This window comes from Oryza glaberrima, chromosome 2 (genome assembly GCF_000147395.1).
Source record: "Oryza glaberrima chromosome 2, OglaRS2, whole genome shotgun sequence".
NCBI classification, from domain to species: domain Eukaryota; kingdom Viridiplantae; phylum Streptophyta; class Magnoliopsida; order Poales; family Poaceae; genus Oryza; species Oryza glaberrima.
In genome coordinates, this window is record NC_068327.1 from 2,394,804 (window position 1) to 2,414,922 (window position 20,119).

General features: G+C 42.4%; 3 long non-coding RNA genes across 16 annotated transcripts; 2 read left to right on the forward strand and 1 right to left on the reverse strand.

The window, feature by feature from the left end:
• Positions 1-7,435: 7,435 nt before the first annotated feature.
• Positions 7,436-13,146, reverse strand: LOC127764018 (uncharacterized). 6 transcript variants are annotated; one of them, XR_008015791.1, is made up of 6 exons: positions 12,825-13,146; positions 10,257-10,329; positions 10,018-10,172; positions 9,460-9,751; positions 8,228-9,380; positions 7,436-8,062 (listed from the first exon to the last, which is right to left on the reverse strand). It is a non-coding gene; the product is annotated as an uncharacterized LOC127764018 (long non-coding RNA). The 6 variants fall into 6 exon arrangements; XR_008015793.1 differs by having other exon boundaries at positions 7,436-8,842; positions 9,323-9,380; positions 12,825-13,145; XR_008015792.1 differs by having other exon boundaries at positions 7,436-9,380; positions 9,460-9,606; positions 9,668-9,751; positions 12,825-13,143.
• An 890-nt stretch (positions 13,147-14,036) lies between these two features.
• On the forward strand, positions 14,037-16,426 carry LOC127763620 (uncharacterized). Its single transcript, XR_008015729.1, has 2 exons — positions 14,037-14,183; positions 16,171-16,426. It is a non-coding gene; the product is annotated as an uncharacterized LOC127763620 (long non-coding RNA).
• A 1,965-nt stretch (positions 16,427-18,391) lies between these two features.
• LOC127764254 (uncharacterized) lies at positions 18,392-19,705 on the forward strand. Of its 9 annotated transcripts, none has more exons than XR_008015837.1 (4): positions 18,414-18,812; positions 18,893-18,997; positions 19,086-19,379; positions 19,478-19,705. It is a non-coding gene; the product is annotated as an uncharacterized LOC127764254 (long non-coding RNA). The 9 variants fall into 9 exon arrangements; XR_008015832.1 differs by having other exon boundaries at positions 18,415-18,812; positions 18,893-18,984; XR_008015835.1 differs by having other exon boundaries at positions 18,415-18,812; positions 18,902-18,984.
• Positions 19,706-20,119: the final 414 nt, after the last annotated feature.

The following is a 20,119-nucleotide window of genomic DNA, read 5'->3' on the forward strand; positions in this document are numbered from 1 at the left end:
TTTGAGCTATCGGTTGTATGTCCAATGTAGATTCTGATACTTGATGTGAATAACAATATAAAGGCAATCAGCTGATAATGATAAATAACAATAATATAATCCAGTAGAAACCAATCGGCTAACAATATGATATAATAGAACAAGTATTGATCTGAAGGTTAAAGCATACATCGGCTGGAGGTCCGATATCATAAAATCCACAAGATTAGATAGATCAATGAAACCTTTGTTGTCATTGGCTAAATCCGACTTATATGTATATCCAATCCTTATAAGCCGATGCAACGTCTAGATACCTTATCAGTTAGCACCCCAATAAAACATTAGCATGAACCTATCGACTTAGCAAGATTTATATTATCAACAACAATCTAGTACGTCGAACCTAACCGATGCAGCACGAGATTGTATATGATAATCTAATTCTCGATGAGCCGATAGATCTGTCTAATGTGATGGATATAACAAATCTATTTAGAACAGCATTGTAATTGTAGAGATATATTGGCTAAGACAGAAGATCGGACCTAACCGAGACAGTCCCAACTAAACCGATGCGTCTCTAAACACAATGCAACTAGAGATAGAATTGAGATATCAGGTAGGTAAATATATCAACCGAACCAGAGCGCGATCCAAGAGATCGAAGCAATGCAGCCTTGAACAACACCAATGTAGCCGACAGATTCACCAGGGCCGGCGGAACATAGGACTTACCCCTTCGCCGGAGATCGAACTGAACCGATGCAGCCCCGTGTCAAGTGCCAAATTCCGTCGGTTGATAAGTAAAAACCTCAAGAAAGAGGGTGACGATGCGCCGAGAGTAGTTTTATTGATTGTGATATTAATTACAATGACCCCGGGTGTACATATTTATACCCATGGGTAGATACTAATCCTTGTAGGACTAGAAAGAAACTTTCCTAAAAATAAAAGGAAAACATAAAGTCCTTACCGGACACTAAACACACTTTCCTAAAAATAAAAGGAAACTAAACCCTGCCTAATTAATAGATAAACTGCCATGTTGTATCATTCTTGAACTTGGACTCTTCTAGATAAGCTTCCTTTAATTGATCCGACTCCACCAAGAACACAACTGTTGGACCCTTCTAGATAAGCTTCCTTTAATTGATCCGACTCCACCAAGAACACAACTGCTGGTGACTTGACAACTCACATCGACTAATTCCGAGACTCTGAAGCCGATATTGACTCTAGGCCAATGATGATTTTGGGCTTACCTAATTTTGGCGTTAACAGGTATATGGCACTTTGATTGTCACAAAACAGGTTAATGCAAGAATCAACTCCACAAATCTCAGCAAACAATCCTTTCAGCCAAACTGATTCCTTACATGCTTCAGCAATAGCCATGTATCCTGCTTCAGTGGTAGACTAGGCAACAACAGGCTGCAATGTTGCCTTCCAACTTACAGCACAACTACCAATAGTAAACACATAACCTATGAGTGACCTTCACTTATCTAAATCAGCAGTAAAATCTGAATCCACATAGCCAATAAGTCCCTTAGCAGCCCTGCCAAATTTCAAACAAACATCTGTTGTGCCTCAAAGGTATCAGAAAATCCACTGAACAGCCTTCCAATGTTCTTTTACAGGATTAGCCATATATCTGACCAAACTCATAGCATGAGATAAATCCGGATGAGAGCAAACCATGGCATACATCAAAGAACGAACGGCACAGAAATATGGAACCCTTGACATGTATTCAACCTCCTCATCAGTACTAGCACATTGTAAAGCTGATAATTTAAAATGAGGTGCAATCTGAGTACTAACAGGTTTTGCATCATGCATGTTGAAATGATGAAGAACCTTCTTAATGTAACTTTGCTGACTAAGAAAAAACAAACCAGAATTTCGGTCTCTAGTAATTTCCATACCGGCGACAGGCCTCCACTTCGCTTCGTCTGAAGTTAGCCTTTATGCTAGAGTGGGTTGGATTATGTTTCTTGGGTTCCCTTTGGATTTTCGTACCCAAAGCTATGTCAGCCGTGTTATTAGTCTTTTTGGGAGGCTTGATTATTGGCAGTAGATGGATGTAGTCCCGGGAAGAGTTATGCTGCGAGCTTTTTATGATGATGTTGATATGGTTCCCAGAACAATAGTGATCAAGCAAATACCCAATCAGGGTGGTCAAGGGGAGTCTTGGACTTTCTCTGTTTTTGTCCTCAACAATGATTTTGCCGGCATTCAGGCTCCGGATGAAGATTTACCACCAATGGGTGCCCTAGATCCTGATCTTGAAAATAATCATAGCAATGGGCCGGTTCAGGAGGAGCATCTTGATAATCATGCTGGTGGTTGGGGAGATTGGGAGCAGCAAGGGGAGAATCAGGATCAGCATGTGATAGGGGATTCTGGAGTGAGTCAGCAGAATCAGAATCAGAATTCAGATTCTAATGGTAATATGCAGATAGTGCCTTTTGTCCCTTTGGTTGATCCTGCTTTGGAGGTTGTGTTCACTGTTGCTGAAGAAGGCCCTTTATATTTTATTTCTGATGAAACACAAGGAAGGATTCAAGAATTTTTCCTCAGGAAGGAGCTTCTGGAAAAGTTGGTTAATAGTTTATCTTCCTCTTTTATTCCGGGTTTGGTGACCCCCTCTGCTCCATTTAGTCAGTTGGTACTCCCAAAAAGGAAGTTGAGTAAAGATATCTCAATACCCAGGTGACGCCAACCCTAAACCCGAAAAAAAAAGGGTGCAATCTTGTTTCTCTTTTCCCTTCATGACAAAGCACGCATGAAAGATCATCATTGTCCTTAGCACAGTACCGGCAATCTAGCATATCTTGAGTATTAAACCTGTCATTGAGCAAAAGTCAAGAAAAAACCTTGATCTTCATGACACATCTGGTTTTTCACAACCAGATAAAAGATCTTGGAGGATGGAGAGATTGAAAATTGAGTTTATAAACTCTCCTAGCAGAATACAATTCTGCTCTATCTTACCCTTGCTTATTTAACCTATTTGACCATATATATATATACCTAATTAAAAAATACGTAAGGTTTCCGCTCCCCCCTTCGTCCGTCAACCCCCCCACCGCGACTCCCCATCCGTTTTCGCCTCTCTCTCTCCCCCCCCCCCCCCCCCCTCCCGGTGTCCCGATCTCCACACGCTTCCCCTACCCGCGGCCTTCTTCTCCCTAGCGCCCCTCCTCTCCTACCTCCCTCCCTCACTCTCCCTAGCGCCCCTCCTCTCCCGCCTCCCTCCCTCCCTCACGGCACCCCACATCTATCCCTTGTGGCACGCTCTCCCCCTCTCCTGTGACATCTCTTCTTCTTGGCATCCCTCCTCTCCCCCTGCGTTCCTACCCTCTTGTGCGTTCAAGAAAAACGGAACCTCCTCATTCGGTAACACATTTTGACGTACTCATCCGGCCATGTTCACCACTAGAACTCCCCGTTGCCGTTTCTCTCTCTATCGGTACCATGTTGTTGTTAGCCACGTTCCCATTATTCTGGTTTTCTTCGTTGCCAACCACCACAATCTATGACGAGCCACATCGTGGGATACGTCCGACCACCTTACTCACCCCCGTTTGGTCGCTGGAGCACCGTTGCCCATCTTCCCTCCTCTTCTATTTGTTGTGTTGGCTAGGGAAGACAATGAACAATATTATTCGTTTTTTCTTCATCTTTTGTTCTTCCTGCGCGTTTAAGGAAAACGGAATCCTCTCATCCGGAAACGTGTTTTGATGCACTCATCTAGTCGTGTTCATCAACAGAGCTCGTTGTTGTTGTTTCTCTCTATCGGGACTACGTCGTTGCCCGACCTGTTCATGTTGTTCTGGTTTTCTTTATTGCCAACGCCCACCATTTAACGTCGTTGTTTTTATCTCTGATTGCTTCGATTTTGACTAGAAAACGGAAAGAGGAAATCGAGTGGATCAAAAGCTATCAACAAATTTTGGAGATCGAGAAAGATTAGACCTTTGGAGATCGAGAAAGATTAGACCGGATTTGATGGGGGAGGATTGGCTCCGTCATCGTATGGTCACGTGACCGTGCGAGCTCCACCGGATTTGATGGGGAGGATCGGCTCCATCATTGTATGGGCACGGAACTGTGCGAACTGGGCCAACAACTCCACTTGTGGGCTGAGCCGAAGAGAGGCAGGCCAAGCAAAGTGAGAGGTAGCGAACTGGGTTAGAACTGGAGCTGAAAAGAAAGGAATGAATGAGTATATAACAATGTGTAAGATAAAAAAAATATTTTTACCCATTGCAACGCACGGATATTTTTTTAGTTATATTATAACGTATATATGCGGACGCCGCAGAGCCAATCCCGTGCAACACGGCCCTACGGAGTCGCGGCCATGAGGTCGCTCCCTCCGCACGCCGGCGTCACTGCCGCTTCCCTCCCTCTTTATTAAGGGGCCCAGCCCATTCTACAGCTGGCTGTTGCGTGCAAATCGTGAGTGAGAGAGTAGCTGTTGAACAATTTGTATAAGAGATGAACTCGAGTAAGAACTTATGAACTAGCAACTCGGCGGCGGTGGTGGCGGAAGGCTCAATCCTGTTGGATTGGAGCAGGAAAATCTCATCTAGTTGCCTATATCTACTGTGTGTTCGTGAACCTCTTCTCGTTCTCTTTTGGGATCCTAACATTATATAGTATTTGAGAAGCGTAATTAGATAATTTGAATTTGAATTAACTCTGAATTTTACTACAATAAATGTACTACAAAATGGCAATTGTACAGACTCCAAAGCAATGCTTCACCCCCATTTTAGCTTACTAGTTATCGTGCACGTGCAAGGCACGTTTTGGTTACATATATAGAGAGAGAACAATAGTGATCTAAAAAGACAGTGCACTCCATCAAAATTTCGACTTCTCGAGGTAAAAATAGAGTTTCATACACCATAGTAAAATGATAATTTGGATAGTTACTATAAAATCTTTTCTGGTGAATCACACTATCTTCTAGCCAACAAAAGTACATATATATTCATACTGTACAAAGTAGCCAATTCCATATTCCACACCAAATTACAGCATAACAATGAAATCCATGGGAAAAAAAAAGACAGTGGCATTCTTGTCAAGATTAACTGCATGAAAATATCAAGATTTGAATACAAAACACATGCTAAAAACTGTCTTGGTAAAAAAAGAGATGAAATCCTTGCATGATATAATCTAATATTTAGAACATTGCTCGCAAATCAGTTGATATATTCGTTGTTTAACAAAGTTGCAAATGCACGGCATTTACTTTCTAGTAAGTAAAAGGAATTGCAATTTCATGTACTACAAGATATTAAGAAGTTAGGGAAAGCTAAAGAATGTAAAGATGAATGTTCCCCCGGCCCACAACCATCTATTTTTTGTTCAAGTAAACAGGTTTGGTCTATCTTCAGCAAACAGCGAAGATCTTCTAGATCTATATAAAAGAAGGCCAAAAAACTTGAAGAAAATAATACCCTGTGATGGCAGAAAAAAATAATAATTTGGTTGTCACAGTTATAATTTCCTAAGAAACCTATACATTTCATTTGGTTGTCACAGTTCTAATTTCCTAAGAAACCTATACATTTCAGTTAGCCCTATTCTGATAGCAAATGAGTGTAGCTAGGGTAACATATTGATATAAGTTTCCTGGACAATGAGTGGCAACTTGACAGGGTCATGTATACAAATACTCACAACTCCAGTAGGAGTCTGCACATAGGGCACTCTTTAATATTTGATAAAAAGGGGTAATTTAGAGTCCAAATTTCTTTTAACTTCATATTTGGTATTGTAAGCAACCAAGCACACCTGCACTCCTCATCAAAGTAGAAATAAAAAATTCTGGAACTGGATAAATATTTCTAGAACAAACAAGATGGGGAAAAAAGATGCAAAAAAACAACGCTAAGAGAAACATAACTGTGACTTCTGGCCACTTCAGGCTGCACAAGAGTAAATTCACTGTTCTACTAAATATTCTTACAAATTTATATTTATATATTACATATATGCATGTGTTGGTTCCTAATAATAAACAAAGAAAAATAAACCAGTCATATCACCTTGGAACAAAATCAAAATATTTCCATTTGCACATTATGCAATATATATCATCCGCTTAATGAAACTCCTCTGTTGACAAAACTCCCCTAGAAGCAACCTTCAGAATGTCTTCTTCCGATTAATGAAATGAAGCACATGCCTCTTGCATTTTTTTTAAAAAAAAACTATTTTTGAATAGAATCATGCATACTAAAGGGATATGACATCATGGTAATACCATGAATCTGTTATATGTAAGTTCAGAAATGAGGTGTGTGCCAAACAAAATAGCGACTGAAATAGAACAAGTAGCTTTTAATATCACTAATTCGGAAGCATTACAACAACAACAAAAACAACATGTATCTGAACTCAGAACAAATGAGTGGGATGCATGGGAACCAAGAGCCAAATTTCCTGGCTCCTCTAACTAAAAGCACAATTTTAAATCACAGATATATTTATACATAAAGAAAACATACATATGCAAGCAAAATATGGTAAGAGCTTTGAGTATAGTTCTATTTGGTCTTACCTCCTAATAGAAATACCAGTAACCGGATCCAACTTTTCTAAAAGGAAATGCTATTGTCTTGCAAAACCAATGAACAGTGTAAAAGGTTAGCACATATTATTAATTCAGTAAGCTGCAAGTTGAACCAGCGGAATGGAATATGCTGATTATAATACCTAGTTGTTCACTAAATCTAGTGTATTCATAGCTTTACGCTGATGTAAAGTTAATCTACTAAATCTTTTTATCAAGCATTTGTTAAATACAATAATCAAGTGGAACTTTGCTCCTCATTCCAATAAGCATGGATATTTATCAGTGAATGAGACTCTGACTAATGTTTATGACTTTAATTTCTAAAGTTTAATTGCAGCACATAGGTTTCCTAAATTCGTGAGTATCTATAGAATCAGGTTAGGAAGCAAACTATAGACATACCTTTTGCTTGCTCTACCACTTCAACATTGCAGTTTCTTTTCCTTTCCCACATTCCAAACCAGATTGCACCCCCCCCCCCCCCCCAACACACACACACCAAAAAAAAAAAAAGAAAGAAACCCATGCCTAAACAAATACAGGGGCATTTGTTGAGATTAACTACATAAAAAAATCAAGATTAGAATATAAAAAACATCAAAGATCATTTTTAAGTTTCACCACGTTGCTCATGGATACCAAGTTTCTACATAAATCTTTGGCAAAGTTGTAAAAGTACGACATGTATTTTTCAGTAACCATAAGGTATTGCAAGGTCATGTACTAAGACACTGAATAATTCTAGGAAAGCTGAATTATGTAAAGATGAAAGTTACCCCACACAGCCATCTATTTTTATTCAAGCAAACAGTTTCAATGTATCTTTAGCATTTCAGCAATCAACAAAGGTCCTTGTTGGATTCGAAATCCTTGTCATCAGTCATTAGCGTAGGCCAAAAATCTTGATGAAAATAATGCCCTGAGATGCTGAGAAAAAAAATTTAAAGTTGGTTGTTGCAGATGTAATTTCCTAAGAATCGTATACATGTTCATCAGGTATTTTAGTTGATGCATTGACACATGGAACATCTATTACTCCCAAGATATGCATATACGGCCTGAAAAGTAGTAGAGCAAAAGATTAGTTTAGGATTAGATTCTCCTATATATATGGTTTTTCTCTTCAAGAAGTTGGGTATTCTCCAGGGATCAAGAAAAATGTTATATATTTCTCAATAACTACTAACAAGAACAATAGGATGGCTTCACAGTGATTAGTGGTAATCATCTGTATTACAAGCAAAATTTAGAGCCTCCAGTGATCTGAAAACATCACATTACCTCCAAACAAAGAAATAATAATAATAGAACCAGACAAGATTTTCCTTTGTAAAGTTCAGAAGAAAGAATGGATGCAAATCCATTGATAGGGGCTGCACAGGATCAACTAAGAATATGGATAGACGCCTTCCGAAGCTGCCATCCTTAAGGCTAGCCTATTAATCGACTTTGGCTACCTAATTCCTGGAAGAGCTTCTCCTGATCCAAGACATATATGATCACGCAAGGAGGAGACAATATGTTAAAATCTTCAAACTCTATGGCCAATTTCTGATTGGCAATTGTGAATGATCAAGAAAACAAATGGTGATCCACAAATTGACACATCACAAAAACATGTAAAATAGGAGAAATTGGTATTACCTTAGGGTTTAGGGGGAATAGGGCTGGTTGGCCGGTGGTTGATGTCTGACGGTTTCAGGAGCAGAGAACAGGGAGGGGGCAGCAGATGGAGCAGATGCCGGATCGGCTGGGCTTCCCTGGTGGCGGCAACCTCGACGGCGGAACCAACCGGATCGTCTCGGACTCAGCAACAAGCATGAGGAACTGGCGGCGCGGTGGAGATGGCTGTAGGAGCGGTGGATGGCAAGATACAGGCGAAACAGTGATGGGGGCGCGATCGGCAGGGCGGTGGTCGCAGCGGATGGGTGGAGAAATCGGTGGCGGCGGGGGAAGGGACGACCTCGGGGGCAGCGGTGGACTGCAGCGGCGATGGCGGATGGGGAAGATCTCGTCTCCGGCTGTGCGGCTTCGTTGGCCTGTCACGAGAAGGAGGGAGGATGCGCGCGAATCGAGTAGGAGCGAGGAGGGCGGCGGGGATTCGTGGGGAGGAGTCAGCGCGGCGGGGATTTATGCGACTGAGTCATCGCGAGGCAGAGGAATCGGTGGAATCGCTCATAAATGGCGTAGAGGATAGTGGACGGATGAGATTAGATCAGATGGTGGATGGACGGATGAGATTAGAGGGGATGATTTCACCTGTAGGATTGGAGGGGTACAACTCCTCCTTTTTATATTAGTATAGAAGTATAGATTCTTTTCAAATTCAAGACTTGAAGGGGAAACTACACAGTTCAAGGGAAAACTATACATTATTTGGTGAAAAGCAAGGAGAAATGCAATGCTGAAATACATGAGTTATGCATTGCAGTAATAAGCTAATAATACATAGGTACTCCCTCCGTTTCAGGTTATAAGACTTTCTAGCATTGTCCACATTCATATAGATGTTAGTGTCTAGATTCATTAACATATATATATGAATGTGAGCAATGCTAGAAAGTCTTATAATATGAAACGGACGAAGTAATAAGTTAAGTATACGTTTTTGAAAAACTGAACTGTTTCACCAAATGATTCAATACAGATCAACCAAGCTGTATTCAGTCCCAGTACTCCAAATAGGGATATGTAAGAGGAAGGAAATCAGTTCAAAAGATGGGAAGGATTTATCTATACCTGGTTGTGTAGTCGCAATCATCAATGTGCTAGACATCTAGGCCATTGAACCAGGCTCCTAATGATGGGTAAGAATTAGATAAAAAACAAATTTATGATGTAGATAAACAGAAACCGTGTCTGAAGAAATTGCTTACTGGTTGATTGATATGTAAGAAACCAGATCCTTGGAGATTGCATAGAACTGAACGGTTGCATGCCAAAAGTATTTGTTCCCCCCATTCACCAAATTGCCAATACTCAGGCTCAGGATAGTATCTTACACCCCGAGAATGAAAAACGATCTAGCATTTGGTCAGCAGTTTAACATATCAGCCAAGACATGACAAAAACAGGGGAACTTACTTCTGAGCCAGGACTGGACCAGATTTCATGCAGCCAATGTAAGCTCGAGGTTTCGACCAATGCTTAGCATGTTTTCAAGAGTTGCTGCAATATTTGCAATATTATTAGTACAGTGTCGCTAAAGTTGAGGTAAAATTTTACAGCCTAAGTTTTCAGCTTTAGCTTCAGAAGCAGCATCTCTGAAGACTATGTATATATGAGATTTCATGAACTTAGAATGTATAGTTTGCATCAAATACTTAGAAGAAATTTAATACAAATGAAATGTCTGAATAGGTCAAATTTAAGCAGGAAAGAATTAAGACTTAAAGAAGGAAGATGATGTTAGATCATAGGGCAGTAGTTCGTACACCTATATTTACATGTAGATCAACATCCACTTTAATGTAGCACTCTGCAGCCAACCTGGACAAGGATTTCACAAAAAATGATTGTCTTTGCAACCAACTCCAGATATTCTTTCAACATGATCCTGAGCAATCGACAGATATTCCAAGATATTTCGCTGTTACAGACAAATAACAGACCATTAATACTGTACTCTACCAGTTAAAGTAAGTTCTATTGTACTACAGCCTATGGTAATTACCAATCTAAAGAATCCACCATGTTTCCTATTTTCTGCATCTATAGCTCTATCGAGTATCCCACCAGATGTTGAACTGTCAAATAAGATAAAAGATGAAAATTTCAGATACATTGAGCACAAGATTTTTTTACTTGAAAGTAAACCCAAGTTATTGTCAGTTTATATTGCTGAATAATAATACTACCTCCGTTTCATATTATAAGACTTTCTAGCATTGCTCACATTCATATATATGTTAATGAATCTAGACATATATGTGTGCCTAGATTCATTAACATCTATATGAATATGAGCAATGCTAGGAAGTCTTATAACCTGAAATGGAGGAAGTAGTAAATTGGAAACTGTTTAGTCTAGTAAGACTGTAAGAGAAACTCTCCCTTTACTATCGTCCACAATAGATTGCCCAAAGTACGTGTTTTCTATTTTCCTCTACAAAACTATGACCGATAAGAAATGTAATTATTTTTTCTTCCTCAAATCCTCTTCTCCCACCTGTTGTAAACACAGAAACAATGTCATGTAACATGACCTTTTTTTTCTGTGGCAACAAAGATGTGCATGCAAGACAATGCAAACCGTGAGGAAGCAGCAGCAATAACGATTCCCTTGAGGCCGGCTCCTAGCATCTCCTCCCTCGGGAGCTTGCAACTACAGCGGCTTGAGCTCGCTCTATAGCTGCTGGGGATGAAGGGCAGAGAAAAAGAGGCAACATCATAGACGAGATGGCCCAGGTGAGCGAGGAAAAGTGGTTGCTTGGACACCTCATATAATCATGTATACAAGCACATATTTGAGGATATCTAATTAATTAATGCATTTTACATTTTAGACTTATTTGTATCTTTAGTTGGGATCCGTTGCAACGCATCAAAACAGGGTGCCAGTGTCCAAAAACACAGTGAATTCAACCATATGTAAGCATGCATAATTCCAGATCACTTGAGTGAAGTCTTCAAAGCAAACGATATGGAATATCAGAACAGAACAGCTGAGAACATAATAAACTTACTAAATATCTAAAGGAACTGCGTAGATGGAAACATAGCTAATTAGATGTCGTATATTGTCAGAGGGTCAGTTTTTCCAATTTAACATTTGTATTCACCATCGCTATGGTACAACATTACTGATTGAGCTACACAAGCTATTGCCAAATCTCAAAGATGTAAACTATGACAATCCATGACTCGATGAGTGTTTATGCAACTTCATTTGTCTAGAATGAAACTCAGCATTTAAAATTAAGGCGAGGGGTACAAATTGTGCCTCAAAGTGGGCTAACATAGCTTTTGGTTGTGAGCAAGACTACATTAATTACTGTTAAAAAAGTTTTGTACAGAACATTTTGAAACCAAATTAACTTTACGACTTTTCTTAAATTGGCTGTTAAACTGGGTTGCATGAAAAATGAAAATAAAGGATGCAGCGTGGAACTATCTTAGAAAGTGTGCTCTAGTAGAGGAAAAATTAATCCGAGTCACCCTAAACTTTCATCCCATTACTCTAACACCTGAAGGTCCTCTGCCTGCAAAACACTTCAAAGTTTTCTTCTTCCTTTGTCTCTGGGGACTCTGGAACCATCGACATGATGTAGTTTTTAGGGGTGCATCACCTTCAATTGATTGTCTTATCGCAAAATGTAAAGAGGATGCAACCTTGTGGGCTGAAAGATTGAGCCACGCTGACAGGGCTGTTGTAGAGTCTTGGAAACTTATCTTATCATCCCCCCTCACTCTAATGTAACTTAAGCTACTGTACTGTTCCTCCCTTTTAATGAAAATTCAGGTGGGGAAGCTCTCCCCCCCCCCCCCCCCCCCCCCCCGGTGACCAGTCTAAAAAAAGCACCTAAAGGTCCTGAACTATAGAACATCTAAATAATATGTGGAACTTAAAAAGCCACAAACAGTAACCATTACCCTTTATGTAAGGAGGCATTTAACCTAATCCCTTAAGATTGGTAATTAATTAATTTTCCAGGACAACAGTCCAAAGAGCTTGGGCCATATCCACACTATGCAAGCAAGCACAAATTGCTTTCATTCGGTAATTTTGCATTTCTTTCTTCACCTTGGATAGCTAAGTGGCAGTGAGCAAATTAAATTTAAGGAAAAAGGAACCTCATGTCAGACTACTTCCGCCTTAATCTGAATAACAACGATATAACACTCCAAAGAGTGATGTAACACAGAACATCACACAAAGATTGGACTCACTCGAACAACTTATTGTACAAAAAATGCAATTCCCAAATCTTGTTTGCATCTCAAAATATATACTCATATAGTGCATCAATTCAGCAGGTTATTTCCTTCAAATTTACTTTTGATGAATAAAAATACTTGTACTAGCCTTCGTAGGAGGACAGCAAATTTGCTAGCGAACCAGAGAGGCAGGTACCCAGCATTTGCCCTTAATCACCCCCTGAACGCGGCAGCTCAGACGCAAAAACCGAAAAAACAAACCCAACATCGGCAATAGGAATCGTGCAATTCCACCCCGAAATACGCAAAACCCTCGCGGATCAGGGCAAGGCGCTCAGCTAGAGAGGGGAGGGGTGTCGCTCACCGCAGATCTTGACGGGGGCGTGGATGCGCAGGAGGTTGTGCACTTGGGCTGCGATAGGAGCACCCGCTTGACCTCGACGTAGAGCTGCCGGATCTCCGCCTCGGACAGGACAGCTGCACCTGCCTCCCGCCCCGCCGTGGCAGTGCAGGCTAGGGCTCTGTCAACACCCTCCTCCATGAACACCCTCCGCCAAACCATCGAGCTCGCCGCCTCAGATCAGGGAATGACCGAATTAAATTTAAAAATATACTGATCAATCAATTTTTTCTCAGAATATTCGTGATTCAAAAGTTTTTACGAAAATATACCGTTGATATCGGTATCGCGCGGTGAAAGTGCGGTCTCGCATAATGAAAGAGCGACACCGTGCAATATCTCCATTTGATTTGTAATTAATTACTCAATTAACAATTAACTAATAATAATTAGTAATTAATTATCCTAATTAGTAATTAATTATAATCACTAATTAAATCATCACGGCAGCGGTATCGCTCTTTGCTCTAGCGAGACTGAATGGTGTCGCCCTTTCATTCCGCGAGACCGTGCGGTCTCGCGCCATTGCTACGTGAGACCGCTCGGTCTCGTACTTTCATCACGCGATACCGTCTATGACGTCATGTTCACATCATTTTCGCACAAAGGTTATGTGATATCGACGGTATATTTCCGCAAAAACTTTTGAATCACGAATATTTCTGAGAAAAAATTAAATAAACAGTATATTTTTAAATTTAATTCGGGAATGACGTTGAGTTGAGGTTGTGGCTACTCCCTCCGCTGGACCGGCAAGTTGACGACGAGGCACCGCTCTGCTACGCATCGTGAAGACGAGACTGGCGCTCGGCTCGAGTCAGGGAATCGTTTCTACGCCGCCTGCCTTCTCCCATCGGAATATATAAAGGGGCGCGGGTTGGGCGGGCGAGGAGGTGTGCCATGTCAGAATTTTGCTATAGTATGCACAGTGCGCGGGGTGGTATTTTTTTTGAAAAAACCCTTCGATTTTCGGGTAATATATAAGGGCCTGTTCGGTTAGCCCGGGGTTGGCCGGGAATGTGGCCCAACCCACGGGGGTCATCCCGGTGTGAAAATGATCCCGGCCCAGGCAAAAAATTGCGTTCGGTTAAGCCCTGTCGCTGATTTTAATCCGGCCCATCACGGGGTTCCCCTATTGTCCAGGCCCGGGAAAAAATCATCTACTGTGGAGGCGTGGAAAAAATCATCTCGCATGGAGGAGACGAGAAGTCAGCGGCGGCGACGCAAGCGCGAGTGCGAGTGTCAACCGCGTGACGGCGCGACGGCAACACTGCGCTCTCCCCGGCGGCGGCGCTCTCCCCTCCGCTAGCCACCTTCTCACCGGTGAGTATCTCTTCATTCCCCTCTCTTCTCCCTGTACTACCTAGGGTTTGGAACTTTGGATCTTGGTTCTTGAAGCCTAGGGTTCTTGGTTCTCACCAGACCGTCTCGTACCTAGGATTCTGTCGCCGCCTCCGTCGCCGTCCTCGCCGTCCTGGAGGTCGCCGCCATATCCGCCGTCCCCTCGAACTCCGCGGCTGATGCCTGTTCTTTTTTGTTTTTTCGCAAAATTCCTTTTCATCTTTCGCTGCTTAATTATGCTTGTTATGCGTATGAATCAGGAATCCACAGATTCTCTTTAATGTCAACTAGTATAGTTGGTTCCAATCTTCAAGAATCACCATTTCTACTTGTATGTTTCTCAGCATGCTGATGTTGTTATTAGGGAGGTGATTCTGTGACGGCTCAGTAGAACTCTATTGTGCATATGTTCTTCTATTTTGATGAATCACCAGTGATTATTTTGTGTGCCATAAAACTCTATTGACAAATCACCAATAATACTTCCAATGCTTTTCTCTTTGGTAAAAAACACAAATGAAGGTCCCTTGGACTAATTACCATATTACTTCAATTTATAATATAAATGGAATATGCATTATTTGTTTTATTATAGTACTTTCCTTGGTTATTTTTCTATAGTTCATCTTCAGGAATGCTAGATCTATTGTTGCTGCGTATGGGGTGAAATAAAGGAAATGCAATGCATTGCTGACTTTGTGGGGAATGGCAGGAAGTCCTGATGTTTTTTTATTAAGATAATATATGCAAAATGTGTGCACTGATATTATGTTAGACCCTTGCATTTGATTTCTCTAGACTCCTACAGAACTTATATTATTGTTAGTGTCAGAATTTGAAAAGCCACGCGAGATAAAAAATGCGCATAAAAATTTCTTTGTACATGTACAGGTAATCTAGGAGCCAACCATATGCTCATATAGACCGTGTTTAGTTCCACTCAAACTTCCTCTCAACTCCCAACTTTCCATAACATCACATCACATCCAAAACTTTCCTACACACATAAACTCCTAACTTTTTTTTCAAACTACCAACTTTCCCCAAACTTCTCCTCAATTTCAGAAACTAAACACAGCCCTAATTGACCTGCTAGTAATTTGCTTTAAAATTGGTACAACTATATGAACTGGAAACTTTAGTAGTACTATATACTGCTCTAACTATTACTGGTTTTTAGACCTATATATGTGCACGCTCCATATCCATATGTACTCTCATTGTTTCTTGATATACTAGTTAGGAGGACGATTACAGGCACATATGATTCTTTCCCCCAATAAAGAAGTACTTGATATTGTCCTATTCATATGCATGCTCTTGTATTAGAACTTTAGGAGCAGGAAAAGAAAAGGCAAGTCACTGTTTTATTTTTGTTAGCCATCCAACTTACAGTCAGCAAATATTTCCTATGTCATTTTTTTGTCTTAATGTTATTCTATTTCCTACATGTGAACTTTTCAATAGTATAGTATTGATTTGATATATGCATCAATGTTCTTGGCCATCAGCAATTAAGCAAGTATATTTTTTTCTGATTTTTTTATCATCAATCACACACACCTGTTATATTTTGCTGAAAGATAGATTCTTGGTTGAGATGTGCAAGCAGCAAGCAACAACCTACAGAGGGCCGTCCATTATTTTAAATTTCATTTTTGGTAGTTAAAGGCCGTGTTTAGTTTCAAAGTTTTTCTTCAAACTTCAAACTTTTCTATCACATCAAAACTTTTCTACACATACAAACTTTCAACTTTTCCGTCACATCGTTCCAATTTCAACCAAACTTCTAATTTTGGCGTGAACTAAACACAGCCAAAATTATGAAAAATGCACATAAAAATTTCTCTTTTCTACATCATAGATTGAGATCACAACCACCAATTCGAAACAATTGCTCATTGCACAGAAGTGTTCCTTAAATTATGCAGTTTCAGTCCGAAACTAAAGGGAACTTTTTTCTCTGCAGGCTTTGGGAAGAAGGAAGTCTGCAAGGATACTGCTTTTTTGCGGCATCAGCAAATGTTGATCCCTGAACCTTTGAATATGTATATTGTTGATGCAACCTTTGAATAGAACAAATGTTCAGACTTGTTTAATTTATTTAATTTGTCAGGTCGTCTCCTGCTGCTCGTCAGCTCTCCACTCATCTTGGACTTGTTTAATTTGTGATGTTTCCATTTTCATTGGTTCATACTTTCAGTCATAACTGTTATTTCAGTTTATTGACAATGTACTAATATGTACACCCTCCGTCCCAAAAAAAACCCAATCCTGGGTTTGAACCAGGGTGTCCAGGTTCAAACCCAGGATTGGGATTTTTTTTGGGGCGGAGGGAGTATTTGGTTATTATTGAGCATCAGCATTCATATATTCACGTTGGTCAGCAGTTTTTAGATTTTTCTAGCCAAAATCCCAGCCAAAACCAAACACAGGGTTTCTAGAGAGGGATTCATCCCCAACAGGGATTAAGTGATATGAGAGGGATTCACTTAATTCCTCCCTGGATTGATTCTCCTTGGGGATTAAATCCCTAGTAACCGAACATAGCCTGAAGGGGCGCAGGTTGGGCGGGCGAGGAGGTGTGTCACGTCAGGATTTTTATACAGTATGAATAGTGCATGGGGTGGTATTTTTGTGAAAAAACCCTTTTATTTCCGGGTAATTCAATCGAGGTCCCTTGAGAACCGTGCCTATGAGGTGTTTATTTTCATGGAGGCCCTTATAGAATTCAGATATTCCGTGTAAAGAAAAGAAAAATCATGAATTAGGACCGCGTTGTAAAAATTAAAAGAAGAGGGGCTTTTTCAAAAAATGACTCACACTAACCCACCCACCCCAGCCCTAGCTTTTTTTTTTTTTACGAATAATACGATTTAATGGAAAATCGCAAAAACCCACCCAGCCCTAGCTTTTTTTTTACAAATAATACGATTTAATGGAAAATCGCAAAAATATAGGTCGGTTAGACAAAATCTTATGTTTAGTACTCATAGTTCCATAGGGGTACCTATCGAACAAATTCAACAGGTACCACAGGGTAGTTGGTCCAAGAAAAAAAATAGTCCTTTGCTACAGTGCCCCCACATGGACATATCGAACAGTCCAGATTTGATAGGGCGCGTGGCATGGACGTATCAAACGGGCAAAGTTTGATAGGCTGCGCTGTTACAGTGTCACTACAGTGTTTTTCTTTTTTTTTTTTGAAGATATTTTATCACTCGTCGAACTGGCAGTTCAACAAGTACCTATCGAACTGCAGTTGTTCGATAGGCGAACAACGGCGGTTCTATAGGTGCTAGACTTGCGATTTCATTTAACCGACCAATATTTTTGCTCCATTAAAATCGTATTATTTGTAAAAAGAATTCCTGTCATTCTCCCCTCCTCCCCCTCGTCTCACCCTCTCCCTCCGCCGTCGCCATCGTGCCACCGCCGCCTGCTCCACCTCCTCCGCCACCGCCGTCGCATCGCCGTCTCGGAGGTCGGAGCTCGTCCGCCTCCGCCTCGCGCCGTCGCCGAGCGCAGCCGTCTCCGCCGAGCAACGGTGAAGGCGGGCGCAGCCTTCATCAGCGACGAGGTCGTAGCTCCGACGACCACGCCACAGGCGGCGCAAAGAGCTGACGGCCCAGATCCTGGCATCGGGAGCCACGCCGCTGCGCCCGCCGATGGCGACGGCGAGGAGGAGGAGGAGGCCCCGTCGCCGCGTCCGTCCTCCGCCGGCTGCTACACCTTCCTCCGCTCCGCGTCTCGCCGCGGCGGGCACTGGCGCCTCGACTCCTCCGCCTCCGCGTCCGCGGCGGCGCATGTGGTCAGGGTGGAGGTGGGGACGACGAAGGGAGAGAGGAACTTGTTCCCCCGTCGACCTGGCCGTGCTCGAGGCCGGGCCGGTGCGGCGCCTCCTCGCGGCGGCCGGGCGGCGGACCCGCGGCGGCGCGGTGGCGGTCGCCGTGGACGCGTTGCTGTTCGAGCACCTGTGGTGGCTGCAGCCGACGCCGACTTCGTCCCTCCCCTCACAGCCGACCCCTCGCGCCGCCCGACTCCGTCGACGTCATCCCTCCCCTTGCCATCGTCGGCCGACGCGCCGCCACCGCGCCGCCGCCGCCCTCCCACGCAGCAGATCCATGCCGCAAGACGTCCATCGGCCACAACCGTCGCTGCCCTCCCCTGCAGCAGATCCACGCCACCGGCCGCCGCCCTCGATCACAACGTGATTTGGAGGTGGAGAAGCTTGGTGTGTTACGAGTTCATTCTCAAATCCGCTACCCTCGGTGACAGCCCAGGCTGCGGCTTCTTCGCCAACACCAGGGTCAACCTTGCCAACGATATGTGAGTTAGCTTCTTCCTCTCTACGGAGATTTCTGGTGATTTTTGTTTAGGCGGAACAGCGACTACACGCTGATGCGGTTGCTGGCACAGGCGGACGCCATCAACTTCATCTTCTTCACCAAGATGGACATTGGTGGGTTGTTGTGCTGCCTTCAATTATGCAGGGTTGGGTTGGACTCTATGAGGGTTTCGAGGGCGTGTGCATTTGTTGACCATGGTTGCGGGTGGTCCTCACACCAACAGCGGCCGGTGACTCCATGAAGTATCTTGTCTGGATGGACGGTGAGTGAATGGCTTTCTTTTTTAACTTTGTGACTGGCCCTAATTGCCACATATTTCTATACATTCACCTGTTCATCCAGCGATTCCAGAATGTGGCAGTGGCAGTGCGGCTTGCCTTGATTTGGTTTGTTGTGCTCCACGATTATCAGTTCAGAATGTCAGATAAGTGAAGGTTGGTTGGTTAGGTAGCAGGAAGTTCCCTGATCAATCTGTTATTTGTCAAAATGTGACAAGCATACTTATCTCTTTGTTTTGTAATGTGGTGCTACCTAGCTGGGATGTCGGTAGCGGTCGTTGTAGTGGCTGCGGCGACGATTGCTTCTTCCTTGGATGGGAGCCACCGTTCGCCGACCTTGCTGCCGCCGACGCCCGCATATCCTTCCATGTCTGTGTGCCAGAGGTAAACGGCAGTTTCTTTCTGTTCTTCCACCGTTTGTGCTGATGAATGTTGTGCATTCCATCCTTGTTTGAGCTCGGCCATGGAGGAGTCACTGGTATCTCTGGGCTGGCGGTGCTAGAACAGTACACACGGTCGTGTTGCCGGTGGAGCTGGACGGCCTTTTCAGGGTGGGTTCCTGCAGGACAGGGCAAAGACGATGGTTTTGTTGAGGAATTTCTGTGACGTTATGAGCCATTATGTTGATCTGCTTCTGTTTTCCTTCCAGGATTTGTGGGATGCAAGCAGCAGCAGAAACAGCGACCGAGCACGTCCGATTCCAGCTACGTTCAGCGTCATGTATGGGAAGGTGGGGATCAGTGCCGACACACACCCCCAGTTCTACCTCCGAATATTTCTTCAGTGATAGTCTTAATTAATAGCTCTTGTGGGCAGTCATTGACAGGCATGGTGTGTACTTAACTGCTTATTGAAATGGTCAGGTTTACTTTCCATTCGTACCGGTTCATGCATTGTTCTGCTTCAAATATTTTCCTTTATTCGAGGGGATAGGCGGATGTTCGCACAGGCATGGGGCGATCCGGTTTCATCTATTTTGTTGCCAGGTACTCGTTGTAGCGTTAGCTACCGCTACTGCTCGTGCCTGCTGGCAGTGGCAGAGCTAGAACCAAATTAGAACCAAATTGAGGGTGGTGCACTACTTTGCTATATAGAGAGCGGCAATTACTATAAATAATGCTATTCGTTCATTTATGGATAACTATTGAGACAAAATCATTTAGTAGCAAGCAAAAGTGCTTACCGAAATATAAGACGAAAAGAAACCACGAAATGGAACATCAAAAAATACATAGAAGACGATTAATCTATGCAAAATTCATCCTCGGGCTCAAAGCTGTTAATCTCAACA